Source organism: Delphinus delphis, chromosome 3 (genome assembly GCF_949987515.2).
Source record: "Delphinus delphis chromosome 3, mDelDel1.2, whole genome shotgun sequence".
NCBI classification, from domain to species: domain Eukaryota; kingdom Metazoa; phylum Chordata; class Mammalia; order Artiodactyla; family Delphinidae; genus Delphinus; species Delphinus delphis.
Window position 1 is genome coordinate 134,988,415 of NC_082685.1, and position 20,719 is coordinate 135,009,133.

Sequence of the window (20,719 nt, forward strand, 5' to 3'; positions counted from 1 at the left end):
ACTTTATATGGCATCTTAACTAATGATGAAAATATTACTAGTATAAATAATACACATAAAGTGTCACTTGGAAGCTACTCATTTTGTTGCAGCAGTGTTTTGTGTAAAGATGTTAACTGTTGACACAAGTTTTGTTGAATAGACTACATCATTTAAGTAATGGCAAGTTTCATCTTATTCTTGTTTTAGAGCAATAAGCCAGGCATTTGTTTTGGTTTAATTAATTATTAATTTGATAAAATGATCTTGGGTGGTATCTATATGATGGCAGACAACCAAGCAGTTCACTTATTAATCTAAACAATTTGAATTCAGTGAAAAATTATTCAGACCTGCTATTTGACTAAGTCCAATTCAAAACAATGTATTTGTGACTGGACATATACAAATCCCCAATTTGTAGCTCATATGCAGTACGCATTCTTCTCTTGTGCCACCACAAAATGGTTCTCAAGCAAGAAAAATTGCTACCCCAATGTAAAATAATCTGAAATATTTATGTAGTAAATTGAATTTTTAAGTGTTAATGCTTGCTATTTTTCCTAGCAAAGACAATTCACTTCAGTAACTTTAAGCAGAAAAGGTACTCAGAAAATTAAAGTTGAATTTTGGCTTTTCAGAGTCTCTCTGGAGAACTTCCAGAAAATTATTCCACCACTGTTAGGTTAAAAATGGAATGCTTCCATTAACTAACCTCACGGAGATGAATGGATTAACTAAAAATGACCAATTGTAAATTGAAATGACCAACTGAAAATACTAAGCAAGCAGAAAAGCTGAAGTAGGAAAACTACTCCACGTTTATATATTAGACACCTTGGGAAATTCTATCAGTCTTTCTAGCCAACAGAGTTTTGCAGCATAATAAGTAGATTTAATGATGTCTTAAAATTCCCAGATTTTTCATATTCAGTTTATGCTCTAATGTAAATCTTCTCTTTGCAGTCTTTCCCTTTTTTCTCAGCATCTAGTTACCCAGGCCAAAACCTAGAGCTCACTGTGCTATTTTCTTCTCTATTAACTAATGTTTATTAGTCATGAGTCTCTATTCCTTTGGCCTTTTTAATAGCTCATTAATCCACCCACTGCTTCCCCTACCCCATGCTCGCCAGCTGCAACAGCTAAGGTCTTGATTTTCCTACCTCAGTCTCATCTTCGGTTAATCATTTTTTGCATTGCTGCTGGGCCATATTTCTGAAACACAAATCTCACTATGTAGCTTAATGTGGCAGCTTCCATGACAAAGCTCTACAGGCTCACCTTTGCCATATCTTAGTATTGCAGTTTTCCAAATTGTGAATCCTTTCCCACTGTCTTGATTTAGCCTTGACATAGAGAGTCTGTCCAGAATGCTGCCCCCTGTGCTCCTCCCTTTTGATGAACTCAAGTTCAGCTTTCAAGACTTTAATCTGATGTTACTTCCTGGCAGATCCCTCATACGCAGCTGAGTATGTGCCGTCTTATGGGCTCAAATAACTCCATGTTTCTTTGTGCTTATTACCCTGTATTATAAATATGCACTTATATGTCTCCTTCCTGGATTCTGCTTTTATTTCTGTATCCCATACCTACCACAGAGAGGGTACATTGGAGATGCCATGAAGTGTGTGGTGCATGGATAAATGTACAGGTAAACATCAAATTTCATAAAGTTATACTTATTTTTAGAAGAAAAATCTAAATTATGACTTCAGAATTGAAACAAAATAACAGAAATAAGCAAGCCTTTAAAACTTCCTTGTTTGCTTCTACTTCTTTGAAAAACAGTAATAATAGAATAAAAAGTCCTGTCAGATTTTAATAACGTGTAATAATCAAATGAGCAAAGGGAGTTCTGATTCCTAAACTATTATACAGGGTATGTTGCTTTCAACTTATCTAAATTCCTATTGGGACTTCCCTGGCAGTCCAGAGGTTAAGACTTCGCCTTCCAATGGAGGGGGTGCGGGTTTGATCCCTGGTCAGGAAGCTAAGATCCGTATGCCTCCCGGCCAAAAAACCAAAACATAAAACAGAAGCAATATTGTAACAAATTCAATAAAGACTTAAAAAAATGGTCCACATCAAAAAAACTTAAAAAAAAACGTTCCTATTGTCCTTTATTTTTCATAGGCAGTGCAAATGTTAACCTTATTTTTATCCTTTATTTTATTTTTATTTATTTATTATTATTATTATTTTTTTTGCGGTACACGGGCCTCTCACTGCTGTGGCCTCCCCCGCCGCGGAGCACAGGCTCCGGACACGCAGGCCCAGCGGCCATGGCTCATGGGCCCAGCCGCTCCACGTCATGTAGGATCCTCCCGGACCGGGGCACGAACCTGTGTCCCCTGTATCGGCAGATGGACTCTCAACCACTGCGCCACCAGGGAAGCCCAATCCTTTATTTTAATAATACAGTGTATTGACTTTATATACATAAAGAATTTTAGTAATTGTAGTTCTTTGCATGGTACTGTAGATATTAGTGTCCACTCCACTAATTTTCTCTTTCCTCCTCCCTGCCAATACCTCAAGAATATCTCAGAGTACCTCAAAAGTACCTCAGAATATCTCAGAATCCAATTCAAAATTTGTATTAAATATATTTTTTAGAAAGCTTTCGTTGGTTAGTTTTGGTCACTGAAAGTTTGTCGTTAATTAAATTCATCAAAAGAAAAAGAATGTCAGTTCTGCTCACTTATTCCCTGGGTTTTCATCTTTGAGGCATTTAAATAGATTTATGCAAATTATTTACTGAATATCTACTTCTTTATAAAAAATGAATCTTCTCTAACTGAACAAGTTATGCAATGAATTAGGGACTTGCTTCCCGTTAGCATGTTTAGGTGGCAGCAAGTTCAAGTGTGTGTTCCAGTATTAATTAAAAGGCACACTGACCTATTATAGCTTTCTCTGAATTTATATTTATTGAATGACTGAAAAATAGATGAATGACTCAATTATTTTGGAATCTTAAATTATACATATTTATGTACTATCTACTTTGATTTTGATTAATTGCGAATTTATCTTCTCTAGCATAGATAAAAAGAAAACTGGAACTATCTATGTGCATTTCTTTCACGTGATATTTAGGAATGTATTTGCAGTATACCTGAAAGGTCAGTTACATGCTCAGTTTATCAGCTGAGTTCTTTATTGAGGGTATATCATATTATTAAATAGTAATAAACACATTTGTTGAGTGCTTAGCATGTGACAGGTACTGTGCTAAATACTTTGAAATGTGTTATCTCATTTAATTTCCACATCATCTTATGCTACAGAAACTATTAACTACTTTTTTATAGATGAGGAAACTGAAGCTTGAGAGATTAGGTATTTGGATCTGGGATTGAAATCCAAGGAGTCCTCCTCAAGAGTCTAGGTTTAACTACGTTGAACAGCTTTGGCCTGCTACTTAGGTGCTTCTTAGAAAAATGAGGCTATTATCTGTTAACTGTCTTTCTTTAAAAAAAATTTCACTCCTTTCGATGGTGAGTTAAATAATAAGTTCCATAATTTTATTCTTAAGGCTTATAGAACCTATTCTGTGGCATACTTGTGTTCCTGCAGTGGTGCTGGGGAATCAATATACTTCTGTTTGAGAGTCTTCATTGTTTTCTCAATAACTAGTGTGACCATAAAATTTATCATCCAAACACTGAGAATGAAATAAAGTGCTATTTGTAATTTTACCAGGACAAACAGAAAACAGACTAAGTCACATTTTTAGCCTGTAGGTAGGAGCTAAGTACTTTATGGATGGTCTAGCCTAGACACAGCAGTAATATCTGCAATTTTGAGTAATAAACACTTTGAAATTTACCTCCAAGGAATGACCTATCTTTAGCAAATGCCAGGTGAGTTTCACTATAGAGATGTGCCTATAATGAGACAATTTAGTAAGCTTAAAGATATATTACTTTTCAAAAGTAGTATGATTAAACTGTATCAGCATTTGAAAATGTGATTCACAAGTTGTAAGAGAAGCTGGGAAAGAAAGTCCTGTTTTTGATGGCCTGTGAAACGAACTAGACAATTCTTTGGACTTGCTTACCTTCATGATTAATGTGTCATAATGATAATATCTATATAATTCTCAATAAATCAGGAATGCCTGATTATGCCCTTATAATAAAATTTACTTATGAAATCAGTGAACATCACTCATGACTAACATTGTCAAAATTACTTTTAATCACATGATTAACCTGTAACATTTATATTTCATTATTTCTCATGTCCCAAATGGGAGAATGCTAGTGAAACTTGTTTAGGATATTGGTTAAAGTCTATATATTATTTTGGTGTGTTATCTATTAAGAACTTTTGCTTATAAAAATTGATTTTGCTATTTAATTTGTAATTTACCTCAGAAAATAATTAGCACAAATTCTTATTTTTCTAAAGTTTATTTGATAAACAAATGAAAATATTAGACTTATTACATATATAATTAACTATAATGCTATGTAATGGTTTAAAAATACCATAAAATATGATGACATGAACTGTTTTTGTGTCTCTTAAGATAGAAATTTGACCATAAACTTTACTTTTTTTTTTTTTTTAAATCAAGGACCATGGGTTTATTATGACATGTTTCCTAGTAGTTGTAATGTTTTTTTAGCATGTGTGTCTAAATTCTCATTAATGTCTTTCTGTATTTATGTAAACAGCACAGAAAATGTTTGTATTAGAATGTTTAAAAATGTTTTTGTTGCATTAACTCAAAGGATATGCCTAATATGTATTTAAATTCAATAAAATGTACTCTGAATTAAAAATTTAAGTATTATAAAACGTATTTTAAATTTTTAATAATCACTTAAATGTGAATTTAAAGGCACTAGATAATAGAAAACACTGACTTTTTGATTTTTGATTATACACCCAGGAAATTCAAGTTTTGTAAAACAATTTGTGCTTCTCAAGTCCAACAAAAAAAACTGCCTACAGCTGGGATTCTGTATTTTGACACATCAAATAGAAAGTTAGAAAGGAATTTTCAAAACATATCAAGATATGTTTAGAAAATTTAAGACAACTGTGGCCGTGACAAAAATGGACATTTAAAATGAAATTAATGTATAGAACATATTTGCTTGTTGTCCTGGGTGATTTTTTTTCCCAATATTGCAATGTCATTTTCAATTAGTTTAGCAAAAACAGTTACAAAATATTTCAAAATCTGTATTCTATGAAAATGTCTACTGCTACAAAAGAGAATCAATATTCCAAACAGAGCATTTTAATGGTCCTGCCAGTCAGTCAAGGTAAAAAGAAAAACACATTAGGGAGAATAATAGCATATTTCACTATGTATTACACTTGACTCTTACTTTAATTGAAATAATTAAATATATATATTAAAATGATGAACGGCTAATAAAGAAGTGTTTGTGTTGTAAAGCATATGAGGCCAATTTAAAAGGAGTGAGTAATTGTATTTGGGCAGTGACTAGATTAAAAAAAAGAAGAAATGATTGGGGAGATCCATGTCTGGAAAGACGTAGTTGACATATTTTCCTCTGTTCCTCCATCCAAGTATAGCTAACAATCTGTGCCTTATTAAATAAGTAAATATTTAATATTTACAGTAAAATATTCTGAAAAGTGAGGACAAGAATACAGATCAACTAGGAACTTTGGGAAACAAGTTATGACACACCAATGAGATTCCTGATTCTAGGTGCTAGAGAAGCCAACAGCCTGGAAAAACCAATGGGTTCAGGTACAGAAAGCTCTCCTCTCTTTAGCCAAAGAACCAGGAAAGGAAAAATCTAGTGAGGCAGAAAGACATTTAGATAATAACTATTCTTCTCCAGCCAAACACCACCACTGTGGCTCCCCCATGCACAACCAGCAGCAAAAGTTGAGTGGGGAGCTGAGACTTTTAACCCACCTGGTGGTAATAAGGCACCTCTCCCACTCCTAGTGGAAGGCTGAATTCCCACTTCCATCCTAGAGGGACAAGGTACCCCTCCCTCCCTGGATGTCAATGGAGGCAAAAGAACTTGGATTTCCAACTCTACCTGACAGTAACCAGGTGAAGTACCCCTTTTCCCACCGAAGTGTCTCACAATACCTAAAGTATCCAGGTTTCAATAAAAACCTCACTCGTTTTACCATAAATCATGAAAATGTCTCGCTGAATAAGAAAAAACAATCAACAGATGCCAATACCATGATGAAAAGAGAATTATCTGATGATGATTTTAAAATAGCCATCATCAAAATGCTTCAGTGAGCATTTATGAACAAATAAAAAAAAAGCAAATAAATAAAAAGTATCAGAAAATAAATAGAAGGTATAAGGAAGACCCAAATAGAAATTTTAGAACTGAAAAATACAATAACTGATTTTTTTTTAAAACTCAGTAGATAAGCTCAACAGCAGGATGGAGATGATAGAAGAATAAATCAGTCATACTTAAGACAACAATAGAAATTGCCCAATCTACAACATAGGTCATCTAGACTAAAAAATATGACAGAGCCTTAGGGACCTGTAGGATAACAACAAAAGATAAACATTTGTGTTACTGGAGTCCCAGAAGGAGAAGGGAAATGGCAGCACTGAAGATGTACTCCGAGAAATAAATAATGGCTGAAACTTTCCCCAAATTTGGCAAGTGACATAAACCTACAGATTCAAGAAGCTGTGCAAATAACACACCATAAACCCAAAGAAATCTATGCCAAGACACACTGTAATCCATGTTGTGAAAACTAAAAATAAATAATCTTGAAAGCAGCGATACAGAAACTCCTTATCTGCTGGGACAAAAACAAACTGAATGACAGTGGGTTTCTTATCAAAAACCATGAAGGACAGAAAGAAGACTCACAGCATTTTTCAAATGCTCAAAGTACTGTAAATCCAAAGTTCTATATCTGGTGAAATGATCCTTCAATAATGAAGTAGAAATCAAGACATTCTCAATGAGGGACAGCTAAAAAACTTTGTCACCATCAGACCTACCCTAAAAGAATGGCTAAAGAAAGTTCTCTGCAGGGGGTGAGCAGGTGGGGCTCACACCTATGTGGCCGGGTGGGGAGCCCGGGGGATGGGGGAATGAGGAGGCGGGGCAGGTCTTGAAACGCCGTGCTTCGGCTCACATGGGCATTGGGTGCACGGTTGCAGCTGCCTGGTGGCGGGCGAAGTGGCGCTCGAGCCAAGGGACGTGCAACTGCCCTCGCGTGGTCATGGAGGCGCTGCAGCGGCTACCGGCAACCACTTCGGCCCCTGGCTGGAGCCGAAAGCTACTGCTGCTGCTGCTGCTGCTGTTCCTGCTGCCGGCCAAAGCTCTGTGGGTCTTGGAGGTGGAGGAGAGGCCCCCAACCCATGAAGAGGAGTGCCACTTCTATGCGTGTAGACAAGTGTACCTGGTGGGTACACACTCCCTGCACCTCAGCAAAGCCAAGATTTCCAAGCCAGCACCTTATTAGGAAGGAACAGCTGTGATAAATGGAGAATTTAAGCAGCTGGAAGTTAACTGACTATTGTGGGAAATACCTGTTTTTTTTCTTCTACCCACTTGATTTCACTTTGTGTGTCCAACTGAAATCAGTTATTCTTTGGTAATAGAACTGAGGAATTCAGATCCATAAACACTGAAGTGGTAGCATGCTCTTTCGATTCACAGTTTACCCATTTGGCCTGGATTAATACCCCTCGAAGACAAGGAGGACTTGGGCCAATAAGGATTCCACTTCTTTCAGATTTGAACCATCAGATCTCAAAGGACTAGAGCGTATATCTGGAAGACTCGGGCCACACTCTTAGAGGTCTCTTCATTACTGATGACAAAGGAATCCTAAAACAGATTACTCTGAATGACCTTCCTGGGAGTAGATTTGTGGATGAGACACTGCGTTTGGTTCAAGCATTCCTGTACACTGATAAACATGGAGAAGTCTGCCCTGGTGGTTGGAAGCCCGGTGGTGAAACAGTAATCCCAGATCCAGCTGGAAAACTGAAGTATTTTGATAAACTGAACTAAAAAATACTTCCTCAGTTCTTGATGCTTGAAACTTCTCAATAAAGTTCAGTATTTTATTACCAAAAAAAAAAAAAAGTTATCTGAAGAGAAAGCAATTATAAAAGAAGAAATTTTGGAACATCATGAAGAGAGAAATAACAATGGAAAAGAATAAAAATATCAGTGAATACAATAGACTTTCTTCTCTTGATTTTCTCTATTATTTTTTACTGTTAGAGCAAAAATCACAACATTGATCTGGTTGTCAGTATAATGTAAATGTAAAGGAAATATTTAATATGTGTACATAATAAATGGGAGTGTAAAGGGACATAAAAGAAGATAAAGTTTCTACACTCAAACTGGTAAAATGTCTACATCAGTAAATTGTAATAAGTTATGCATTATGATACCTAGAGAAACCACTAACAAAGATATACAAAGCTATTATAGATAAATCAAAATGGAATGTAAAAAAATGTTCTAGTAACCCACAGGAATGCAAGAAAAAGAAAACAATGATAAAACAGTAAAGTAAAAGGATGGAAATATATGCCATGTAAACTTTAATCAAAAGGAAATAGGAGTGGAGACTATTACTATACAATGAAGTGGTTGTCAGAGCAAAGATAATTACCATTAACAGAAAAGGACAATTCATAATGGTAAAAGAATCAACCCACCAAGCAAATGTAGACCAAACAGCAGAGTTGCAAAATATGTGAAGCAAAACTAATAGAACTGAAAGAAGAAATAGACAAACCCACAATTACAGTTGGAGACTGCAAATCCTTCTCTCAACTGATAGAACAACTAGACAGAAAAAATGGCAAGCATGTAAAATAACAACACTGTTACCAAATACAAGTTCTTGTGCCCCACACAGTGAGGACAAACTGAAACATGAAATGTCAGAGTTTGGAGCAGAGAAATGTTTATTACAGAGCCATACAAGGAGACAGGTGGCTTGTGTCCAAAAAGCCCTGAACTCCTTGAATGGCTGCAGCAAAGCACTTTTAAAGGCAAGGTGGGGGGAGGGGGGGAGAGTGGTTAGTTGCTACAAACTTCTTGGTGTTGAAACCCTCTGTTCTTGCATCTGTCCACGAAGGTCAGGTCAAGATGTTCCTGTAAAGCTCCAACACATGCTATACTCTGTTTTGCAACTTTTTATCTCTATATGAATGGACTCTTACAGGTCAGAGCCCTGAGAATAGGGCTCCTATATATTTCAGGCTATAGGCAACATTCTTTTTTTTTTTTTTTAGGCAACATTCTTTTACAAAAGCTGCAGAGCCAGCATGACTAACCACAGGCAACAAAGCACAAGGTTAAAGTAAAAGGAACAGATCCAATATGGAGTCGGATTTGTTCTTCCCTATTACAACACCAACAACAAATAGTATCTAATTTACATATATGGAACACTAACACAAAACAGCAGAACATGTGCCCATGGAACACATACCAAGATAGATCATATCTTGGATCATAACCCAAACATCAACAAATTAAAAAAAAAACAAAAACTAATGTCAGAGTATTTTTTCATCCAAATGGAATCAAAGTAGAAATCAGTAACAGAAAGCAAAACAGGAAATCTCTAAACTTGAAAGTTAAACAATACACTTGTAAATAACCTATGAGTCAAAGAGGAAATCTCAAGGGAAATTTTAAAAATACATTGAACAGAAAGAAAATGAAAATACAACATCAAATTTATGGGATACAGCTATTGCAATGCTGACAGGGACATTCATAACATTAAATTCTTACATTAGAAAAGAGGAAAAGTCTCAAATCAATCTAAGCTCTCACCCCAAGAAACTAGAAAAAGAAAAAATAAATCCAAAGCAAGCAGAAGGAAAAGAATAATATATATAAGAACATAAATCAATGAAATTGAAAGTACAAATAATAGACAAAATCAATGAAACAAAAATCTGGTCCTTTGAAAAGGTCAATAAAATTGACAACCTCCAGCAAGACTGACAAAGCAAAAAGAAGACAGAAATTACCAATATCAGGAAGGAAACAAGGCAATATCATTAGAGAACCTGCAGACATTAAAAAGATAATAAAGATATAGCATGAACAACTCTGCCCACATAAATTTTGACAATTTAGATGGAACAAACTACACAATTACCGTACAAACAAATCACACAATGTACAAAAGTTAATAGAATTGCTCAACAATTATTAGGGAAATTAAATTGATAATTTAAAACATATCAAAAAGGAAATCTCCAGGCCCAAATGATTTCACTGGTGAATACTACCAAACATTTAAAGAGAAAATAACACCAATTCTTCATAATTTGTTTCAGAAAATAAAAGAGGAACAAACATTTCCCAATAATTTTTATGAAATCAGTGTTACCCTTACACTAAAACCAAAGATAGTACAAAAGAAAACTATAGACCAATACCCCTTGTGAATATAGAGCAAAAATCCTTAAAAATATATTACCAAATGGAACTTAGCAATATATAAAAAGAGTTATATACCATGACCAAGTGGAATTTATTCCAGGGATGCAAACTGGCTCAATATTTTAAAATCAATCCTTATAATCGACCATATTATCAGTGTAAAGGAGATAAATCACAATTATCAACAATTGGTGCAAAATAAGCCTTTGACAAAATGCAACACCCAATCATGATAAAAACTCAGAAAATGAGGAACAGAGGGGAACATCCTCAACTTGATGAAGAACATCTACACAATCCAATAACTAACATCATACTTAATGGTGAAAGTGGAAAGCTTTCTTTTTAAGTTTGGGAACAATGCAGTGGTGTCTCCTATCCCCACTGCTAGTCTACATATTACAGGAAGTTCCAGGAAGCTCAATAAGGTAAGAAAAAGAAATAAAAGACACACAGATTGGAAAGGAAGATATAAATCTGTACATATTTGCAGATGACATGATGGTCTACATAAAAAATCCTAAGAAATATACCAAAAACTTCTAGAACTGATATTTAACAGTTTACAGTTCAGTAATGTCTTAAGATCCAAGTAAAACATACAAAGATTAATTGTATTTCTATATAAAAGCAATGACCACTCAAACTGAAGTTAAGAATATGATACTGGGGCTTCCCTGGTGGCGCAGTGGTTGAGAGTCCGCCTGCCAATGCAGGGGACACGGGTTCGTGCCCCAGTCTGAGAAGATCCCACATGCCGCGGAGCGGCTGGTCCCATGAGCCATGGCCGCTGGGCCTGCGCGTCCGAAGCCTGTGCTCCGCAACGGGAGAGGCGACAACAGTGAGAAGCCCGCATACCAAAAAAAAAAAAAAAAGAATATGATACCGTGTATAATCTCTAGAAATCAAAAAGATTAAAGACATGTATAAATCTAACAAGACATGCACAGGACTCCTATGCTGAAATCCACAAAACAGAAAGAAACCAAAGGAGATCTAAATGAATAGACATTTGGTGTTTGTAAATTGGAAGACTCAACAAAGTAGAGATGTCAGTTTTCCCCAGAGTGATATACAGATTTAATTATCATAATCCAGTAAGGTTTTTTCCTGAAGATAATTATTAAATAATAAATAAATAAAGCAAAATTATTCTAAAATTTATTTGGAAAGGAAAAAAGAAATAGAATAGCTGAAACAATTTTGAAAAATCAGAATAAAGGAGGAATCGCTTCATTCAATTTCAAGATTATACAACTGTTACACAAGACTGTGTGGTACTGACAGAAGGATAGACATACAGAACAATGGAATAGAATAAAGAATTCAGAAATAATCCCACACAAGTACTGCCAAAGAGTCTTTTCAACAAATGTTGCTGGAGGAATTGGTTATCCAAAAAGATGACCCTCATCTTAAACCTCACATGTTATGCAAAAAATATCTCAAAATGGATCACAAATTTCATTACAAGGCTTAAAGCTAAATCTTCCACATCCATGTTCATACAGCACTATTCACAATAGCCAAGAGGTGGAAGCAAAGCAAACATCTGTTAAGAGATGAATGGATAAACAAAATGCAGTAGAGTCATACAATGGAATTTATTCAGCTTTAAAAGAGAAGGAAATCCTGTTACCTGCTACAACATAGATGAACCTTGAGAAATTATGCTAAGTGAAATAAACCAATCACAAAAAAGACAAACACTGTATGATTTCACTTCTGTGAGGTATCTAAAGTTGTCAAATCCACAGAAACAAAGGAGAATGGTGGTTACCAGGGGCTGGGGAGGAGGGAAAAAAAGGAGTTATTTAGAGGGTATAGAGTTTTAGTCCTGCAAGATGAAAAAGTTCAGAAGATCTGTTTAACAACAATGTGAATATATCTAATACTACTAAGCTGTACACTTAAAAATGGTTAAGGTGGTGAATTTACATACTTTTTTTAAACCACAAGAAAAAAAAGAATGACAGGGTAAAAAAATAACCTATATATCCTTTGGGAGAAAAATAGGAGAAAATCTTCAGAAACTAGGGCTTGGTAAAGAGCACATAGGAATGACATCAAAAGAACAATCCATAAAAGAAAAAACTCGTAAATTATAAACCATCAAAATTATAAACCTTTACTCTGCAAAAGACATTCTTAAAAGGATGTAAAGACAAACTACACACTGGGTGAAAATATTTGCAAGTCACATATCTGACAAAGGACTCATATTTAGAATATATAAAGAATTCTCAAAACTCCACACTAAAAACAAAACAATTGAACTAGAAAATGAGCAAAAGGCATTAAGAAACATTTCACCGAAGAGGATATATAGATGGCAAATAAGTACATACAAAGGTGTTCAACATCACTAGTTATTATGGAAATACAAATTAAGATCACAATGAGCTATCACTACATACACATGAGAACAGCTAAAATAAAGAATATCAAAAACACCAAATGCTGACAAGGATGCACAGAATGAAATCTCTCATATATTGTTTGTGGAAATGTATAGACACTCTGAAAGATGGTGTAAGAGTTTCTTAAAAATAATAAATATGACCCAGCAATCACATTCCTAGGAATTTATCTCAGAGAAATTAAAACTTAGGTTCACACAAAAAACCTGTACATGATTGTACACAGCAGCTTTAATTATAGTATTAGTTTTTGCTATGACCATAAAGAGGTAGCACTGGATATGACTATAAAGAGATAGCATTAAGAAGATCTTTGCAATGAGGTGCTAGTTTTGTATCTTAGTGGTTACATGAACCTACATATGTGATAAAAAACAACTAAATATTATACCAATGTCAATTTCCTGCTCTTGATATTGTACTATAATTATTTAATTTGTAACCATTGGGAGAAATGGGATTAGGATAAATGGAACCTCTCTGTTCTATCTTTGCAATTTCCTATGAATCTATAATTTTTTCAAAATAAAATGTTTAAAAAATGTTTGAATCAACTTAGTCTAAGCATTAAGTGATTAGAATTAGAAAAGAATATGGTAGAGACTTTTTCCTTTTTTATTTTAAATTCACTTAAAAAATCAACCTAAAAGGTCAGCTAAAATCACTGACAAAAAAGCAAAGTATAGGATTAGTTACAAGCCCCTAGGCTCACATTATAATACCTTATCATTTAGTACTTGCCAAAAAGAAGAGAAAATCTATTTTTATTCTTATTTAAATGACAATAAATGTTTATAAGTTCCTCCCCATCAATGAATTGACAATATTTATGTACAAACTTGAGAAAGATCTGAGCATAAGAATCTTTATTCTGTGCTATTGTAGTGCAGATAAAAAAATGCTGCCTGCCATTCTAGTAGACAACGAATGTTGCTGTCCATCAAGCTATCAAGCCATCAAGTCATCAGCCACTGTGGCTGCCCCCAAGGGTGCTCCCTGAGGGGAATACAGGATGGAGGAAAACAGGATATTGGACCTAGATAGTTAAGATGCATATCTAAGGAATAATTTCAACAGCCCAGACTCTTACATCATATAGGAAAGCACTAAAATCATTAACTTGAGAGGTCTGTATTTTTTGTGATCAGCAGTAATCTTTTGATGTTTGACTATATGTTTTTGTTTTTTTCAGAAAAGACTCCTATATATCCTGGCTCCTCCCTTACTTCTTCGGAATAGTTCCTCACAGCTACCGGAGAGGCTGTCTCCCAGCCTTTAATTCTCCTAAGGTCCTCGAATAAATGTAACTCACAACTTTTAGGTTGTGCGTTTTTCTTCAGTTGACAGTAGTTATAAAAGGGATGGAAATTATTTATATTAAATCTTTCATCTTTCCTAACCATAGCTACAAGAGCCACATTAGCTTTCTACTGACTAAAAAAAAAAAAAATTGTTTTATTTTGGAAATAAATCCATAATCAAGGTTGAATCAAAACCTTGCCCATTTATAAAAATATATCGGTATACACAAAATACCAGAGTGTATATATATATATATATATATATATATATATATATATATATCCCCATTCATATCACCTCCCTATCCTAACTATACTCATATATTTGTTTATTTGAATAGGGGTTCTGGAGCCATTATAGTTGTTACCGTTTGGAACAGGAGATAAGAGTGATCAATCAGTGTCAGTGTTCACAGTGATTGCAGTGGCAGGAGACAATACAAGTTCACAAGTGAGAGAGACAACTGTTGATGACACTCTTCTAGGTCAGTTAGCTCAGAAAGCATTAACATTCTGTGTTACAAAATATTCTATGTTTTAAAAACTTCTCCTGAAATTCTGAAAACAATGATCAAATTATAGTCTAATTTTGCTCTCAGTGATGCCCTGAAGGTTCCTTAGTTGGTGCAAACAAAAATCTTTAGTTAAATAATAAAAAAAAAAGTTAGTTTAAAGCACTATAAAAAATAAGTATATTTTACCTAAAGAGAAATCAAAGCTTTGCATTTTTTAAATGTTATAAAAGTATACGAAGAAATGACAGAAACAATACAAATTTATATGGGGAAAACCACAATTAAGAAAATTAATCCTCAGTCATGGATATTAGATTTCTGTTTTCACACCTATTAAGTGGTGCCTTGCTATTTTCAATGGTATTGTTTGAGCTTAACAATTCATGGTGAAATTACAGTTTGAGTTCATGATGCAAAAATGTGTCCATTAAAGTCAGTTGTAGAAAGAAATGATGACATTCCCTTTTGAAATGGCAGTAAACATCATATCATTTTAGGCTCGTAATCTGGCTTTAAACCATGTGAAATTTATCTGTCATTCTTACTTTTCTGTTTTAATCATAGAAGTTTGCCAAAGTGCTAATTCTATTGTATCTGTGTCCCTACCATTGTGCACACAGACTAAATGGGCCCCAGTTACTGTAATAATATGTTTCAGAAAAGCAATCAGTATCCATAGGATTAAGCTTAGGCTGGAAACTTCTCAGCCCAAATGAGAGTTTGGGCTGAGAAGAGAATGAGCCCAAAAGACAGGAGCTGAAAGCCCTTGCACTGGGCTGACTTGAGAAAGAACGTTGCCAAATGAGTGGACTATGACACAGTTGAATTTTGCAAAATCCTGGGAGCTGTGGCAAATGAGTTTTGAACCACTGAGATCATAAATAAAAACATGCTCATTTTTTATCAATTTTCCTTTTACACCACACATAATAGAATGTGGTAGAGTTATATTTAAGTTATACCTGGCAAAATTGTTGCTAATCAGTATCTAGTGAGGGAGAAAGCCAGGCATCAGCCAGCACTTTGCTTTAGCCTTAGAAACCCCAAGAACTTACCTTTGGGGAAGGAAGTTAAGGTATTTAAGAGAGATCATAATTTGAAGCTAGCTTGTTTTCTTGGAATTAGGTCACAGTTGGGCTGACAGGAAAGCATCTGTTTACTCACATGTTTCTTCCCAGGCTCTTTCCCACCCCAAATCCTAGTTTTGGGTGTCTTGAAAGACAGAATAGGAATTGCAAGAATGTGGGAATTAAATTCTTGAATTTAAATTGTACAGAGCATTCTTTTCACTTCATTTCATATCCTCTTCTGTGACAATACCAAGAGCATTTTTGCAATAAGTGTTATTGAAATTTTCCTTGCTCATTTTTTTAGTGTGTGTTTGTAAAAAGCCCTTAGCACCACTTAAGATTCAATTAACATTGTTATGACAAAAGATTCAATTAACATTGTTATGACAAATATTTTATATACGTTATTGCATTCAAATCATAGGAATGACTGTAAATGCTCTTAGAAAGGCTGGTTTATGCCTTTCACAAGCAACTGTTGAGGATTTACTTTGCTCAGCAGTGTGCTGGCCACTGGGAATACACGGATGAAAGAAGCAGGTCCTAAAGAATTTACAGGCTAGTGCTGGGGAAAAAAATAAACAGCAATTTTCAGTACAATGTGAAAAATGCTTTCTTCTTTGCAGAATACTTTCTGGACTAGAAACAGAAAATACAGAAGAGATCTTCGTTAAAATGGAATGACCTTCCCACAGGCTTTAGTGCAGAAAAGAACACCTTCTCAAAAATTCTCAGTTTTAACAATTCCTGACAGTTTTCCAGAGTCTGGGCTCTTAAATGTCAGGTCCCTCTAGTTTGTCCCTACAACTTCCTTCTTAGGCTATGATGCTGCTGCCTCAGCTATACTGCCTGGGTTAATTGCCACTATTTTGGACACAGCCCCAGTGCCCTGAATTTTGGAAGAGGCCTCTGCTTTCTTTCTGCTTCATTCTTAGATGTGGAATAGTTCCTTTCTCTTTATTCATCATGACATAGAGAATATTTATCCAGATGTTACTGAAGGCTTGACCATACTGGATGAGAAGTACAGCATAGAAAATAATTTATAATTACTCCAAGGTTGCAGCCCTATACTACAGAGTTCTTACCCAGCTTCATTCCTGTTTGAATCCAGCCTGCCTCCACCAATAGGAGAACTACCAGTGTCTCTCTCTCAGAGACCAGGCCACATGTCCAAAATACTCAGAAAAGATGAAAGCTTTTCAAACTTCTCTGCCTGTGGTGCACCACTGGAGGCTCACTTTCTTCCCCAAAATTGACGTCTTTCCAGTGTGACTGACTTAGGATAATTCATTGAGGGAAAATTCCACTCTTCATAAAACAATCACAGCCAAACAATCCTACAGTCATGTGAGATCAGTATATTTCCTGAATTCTGAATTGTATAATGTGGGATTATACCTTGGCCAAAACAGTCAAGTTCAGGATGGGATACACAGAATTCACTGCATTTCCATTTTGGTCTCTTCCCATCAAATTAAAAAGAAGACTAAATTTATGGTCTAATCTCACTAAGATTCTTCCTGTTTCCTGAGTGTAAAAATGAAACCAACAACACAATAATTCACCAAACAGCACTTTGAAGGCTCTAAGAGAACTTTAACAAACTCACCATCAAAAAAATGACCAGTGTTGACTTCCCTGGTGGCGCAGTGGTTAAGAATCCGCCTGCCAATGCAGGGGACACAGATTCGAGCCCTGGTCTGGGAAGATCCCACATGCTGTGGCGCAACTAAGCCTGTGCGCCACAACTACTGTGCCTGCGCTCTAGAGCCCGTGAGCCACACTACTGAGCCCACATGCCACAACTACTGAAACCTGCATGCCTAGAGCCTGTGCTCCGCAGCAAGAGAAGCCACGACAATGAGAAGCCCGTGCACAACGAACAGTAACCCCTGCTCGCCGCAACTAGAGAAAGCCTGCACGCAGCAACGAAGACCCAACGCAGCCAAAAATAAATAAATTTACTTAAAAAAAAAAAAGACCAGTGTCATATCAGTTTACCAGCCTAACTATCCTGGGTGTAACAGATAGGATGATAATATGAGTAAACGGGTATGTACATGTATAATCAATTATTCATATGTTCATACATTCAAGGAATACATACTGTGCAGTAGTGCCTGGAATGGTTCTTGGTCTGGGAGACAGAGTAGCAAACAAAATGAAGTGCCTACCTCATGGAACTTAGCTTTTAGTGGGGAGGATAAACTAAAAGGCAATAAAAAAATATATTAACTGGGATTAATAAATGCTATACAGAAAATAATAAAGCCGATGAAGGAAGACTAACTTGTGCTTTTATTTAAGATATACTGGTTAGAAGTCTTTTCTGGAGGAAGTGCAAGCAGAGACCAGACGCTCATAGGACTCTTATGCTCCGGGAGAGCACGACAGACTCAGGGACAGAAAGCACATAGACCCTAAGGTAATAATGTGCTTGATGTGTCCAACGAGTAGCAAGCAGTTCAGTACAGCTGGAATAGACTGAATGTAGATGAAGTGTAGGAAATAAGGGATAAAATTAGCCAAGGAGCATGCAGGCCATGGAGAGGATTTTAATTTTATTCTCAACCACGTGAAAAGTTAGAATTAGGTACAGCTGCAAATGATGAAAAATTTATATTTAGACTAGCTTAAGAAAGACAGAAGATTACTTCTCTTTCATATAAAAACATCAAGATATAGGCATCAAAAATTTCAAAAAATTGGCACGGACATAGCTCCTTCTATCTTGCTCTTCAGTCATTCTCAGAATGTGGTTTTTAGCCTCAGGAACTGAGATAGCTGAAGGAGCTCCAGCTATCAACTCTGTATTTCAATCATCAGAAAGCACAGGGAGCACCCTTGTATAAATGCTTCTATTTATAAAGTTATATCCCCAAAAGTGTTCCAGACATTTTTAAAAATTGAAATAGAGTTGATTTACAATGTTGTTTTAGTTTCTGGTGTACAGCAAAGTGATTAAGTTATACATATATATACATATTCTTTTCCATGATGGTTTATTACAGGTTATTCAATATAGTTCCCTGGGCTATACAATAAGTCCTGTGGTTTATCTATTTTATATATAATAGTTTGTATTTGCTAATTCCAAATTCCTAATTTATCCCTTCCCCACCTGCTTTCCCCTTTGGTAACCATAAGTTTGTGTTCTATGTCTGTGAGTCTGTTTCTATTTCACAAATATGTTCATTTGTGTCATATTTTAGATTCCACATATAAATGATATCCTATGGTATTTGTCTTTCTCTTTCTGACTTACTTCACTTAGTATGCTAATCTCTAGGTCCATCCATGTTGCTGCAAATGGCATTATTTCATTCTTTTTTAAGGCCAAGTAGTATTCATTGTATATATGTACCACATCTTCTTTATCCATTCATCTGTAGATGGACATTTTAGGTTGCTTCCATGTCTTGGCTATTGTAAATAGTACTGCTGTGAACACTGGGGTTCATGTATCTTTTTGTCTAGATATATGCCCAGGAGTGGGATTGCTGGATCATATGGCAACACTATTTTTATTTTTTTAAGGAACTTCCATACTGTTTTCCACAGTGGCTGCACCAATTTACATTCCCACCAACAGTGTAGGAGGGTGCTTTCTCCACAACCTCTCCAGCATTTATTATTTGTAGAATTTTTAATGAAGGCCGTTCTGACCAGTGTGAGGTGGTACCTCACTGCAGCTTTGATCTGCATTTCTCTAATAATTAACGATGGCCATCCGTATGTCTTCTTTAGAGAAATGTCTAGTTAGGTCTTCTGCCCATTTTTTGATTGGGTTGTTTGTGTTTTTTCTGTTGTTGAGTTGTATGAGTTGTATATTTTGGAAATTAAGCCTTTGTTGGTTGCATGGTTTGCAAATATTTTCTCCCAGTGTGTAGGCTGTCTTGTTTTGTTAATGGTTTCCTTTGCTGTGCAAAAGCTTGTAAGTTTGATTAGGTCCCATTTGTTTACTTTTACTTTTATTTCTATTGCCTTGGGAGACTGACCTAAGAAAACACTGGTATGATTTATATCAGAGAATGTTTTGCCTATGTTCTCTTCTAGAAGTGTTATGGTGTCAAGACATGATTACACTCCATTGAATAGAACTCTGTCTTATGGTCACACCTAGCTCTGAGAGAAAGCAGAAAATGTAGTGTCCATTCTATACATCTGTGAATATATTGAGGGTTAAACTCTCAAAGAAGAATGGTAAATAGGTATTGGTGGAAATAAGCAGGCTCTGACGTAAGAGCCATTGGATGGTGTTCAGCAGAAGCATGACATGATCTGATTTACATTATTAAAGGACTGCTTTGACTGGTGTATGGAGAATGGAGGATGCAAGAGTTGAAGCAGGGAGACCAGCTGAAAGTGTACAGTAGTTACCTAAATTCTTTAAGGCCACCTTAGTTATGATTTAATAGATACGTAGTTGTAGGGTTTACCCGGAACAAGCCAAATACTAGTTGTTGGTGTTACTTCCCCAACTTTACCTTTTCTTAATTATTCACTTAATATTTGCTTCAAAAAAACAAACTCGGGCTTCCCTGGTGGCACAGTGGTTGAGAGTCTGCCTGCCGATGCAGGGGACATGGGTTCGTGCCCCGGTCCGGGAAGATCCCACATGCCGTGGAGCAGCTGGGCCCGTGAGCCATGGCCGCTGAGCCTGCACGTCTGGAGCCTGTGCTCCACAACGGAAGAGGCCACAACAGTGAGAGGCCCACATATCGCAAAAAAAACCAAAAAAACCAAAGTCAATTGACAATACAGAAGTCTTTCTGAATCCCTATTCCAATGAGGTGCACATCAAATCTCACTAACTATAAAATCTATCTATATTAAATATATAAATTACTGTAAAAATTATGATAAAACAAATTAATATATGTTTGGTGATACTGGCAGTCTTTAGAGAAATCACTGAAATCAATGTTAATCACTGCAGAGCATAATCTCAGTAGAAAACATTTTGCCATCATTCTCCTTCCAGTCTACATGGATTAGAATTTGAAA

The 20,719-nt window shown here is 35.7% G+C and overlaps 1 pseudogene; it reads left to right on the plus strand.

Moving 5' to 3' along the window:
• Positions 1-7,194: 7,194 nt before the first annotated feature.
• Positions 7,195-7,991, plus strand: LOC132422252 (peroxiredoxin-4 pseudogene; annotated as a pseudogene).
• Positions 7,992-20,719: the final 12,728 nt, after the last annotated feature.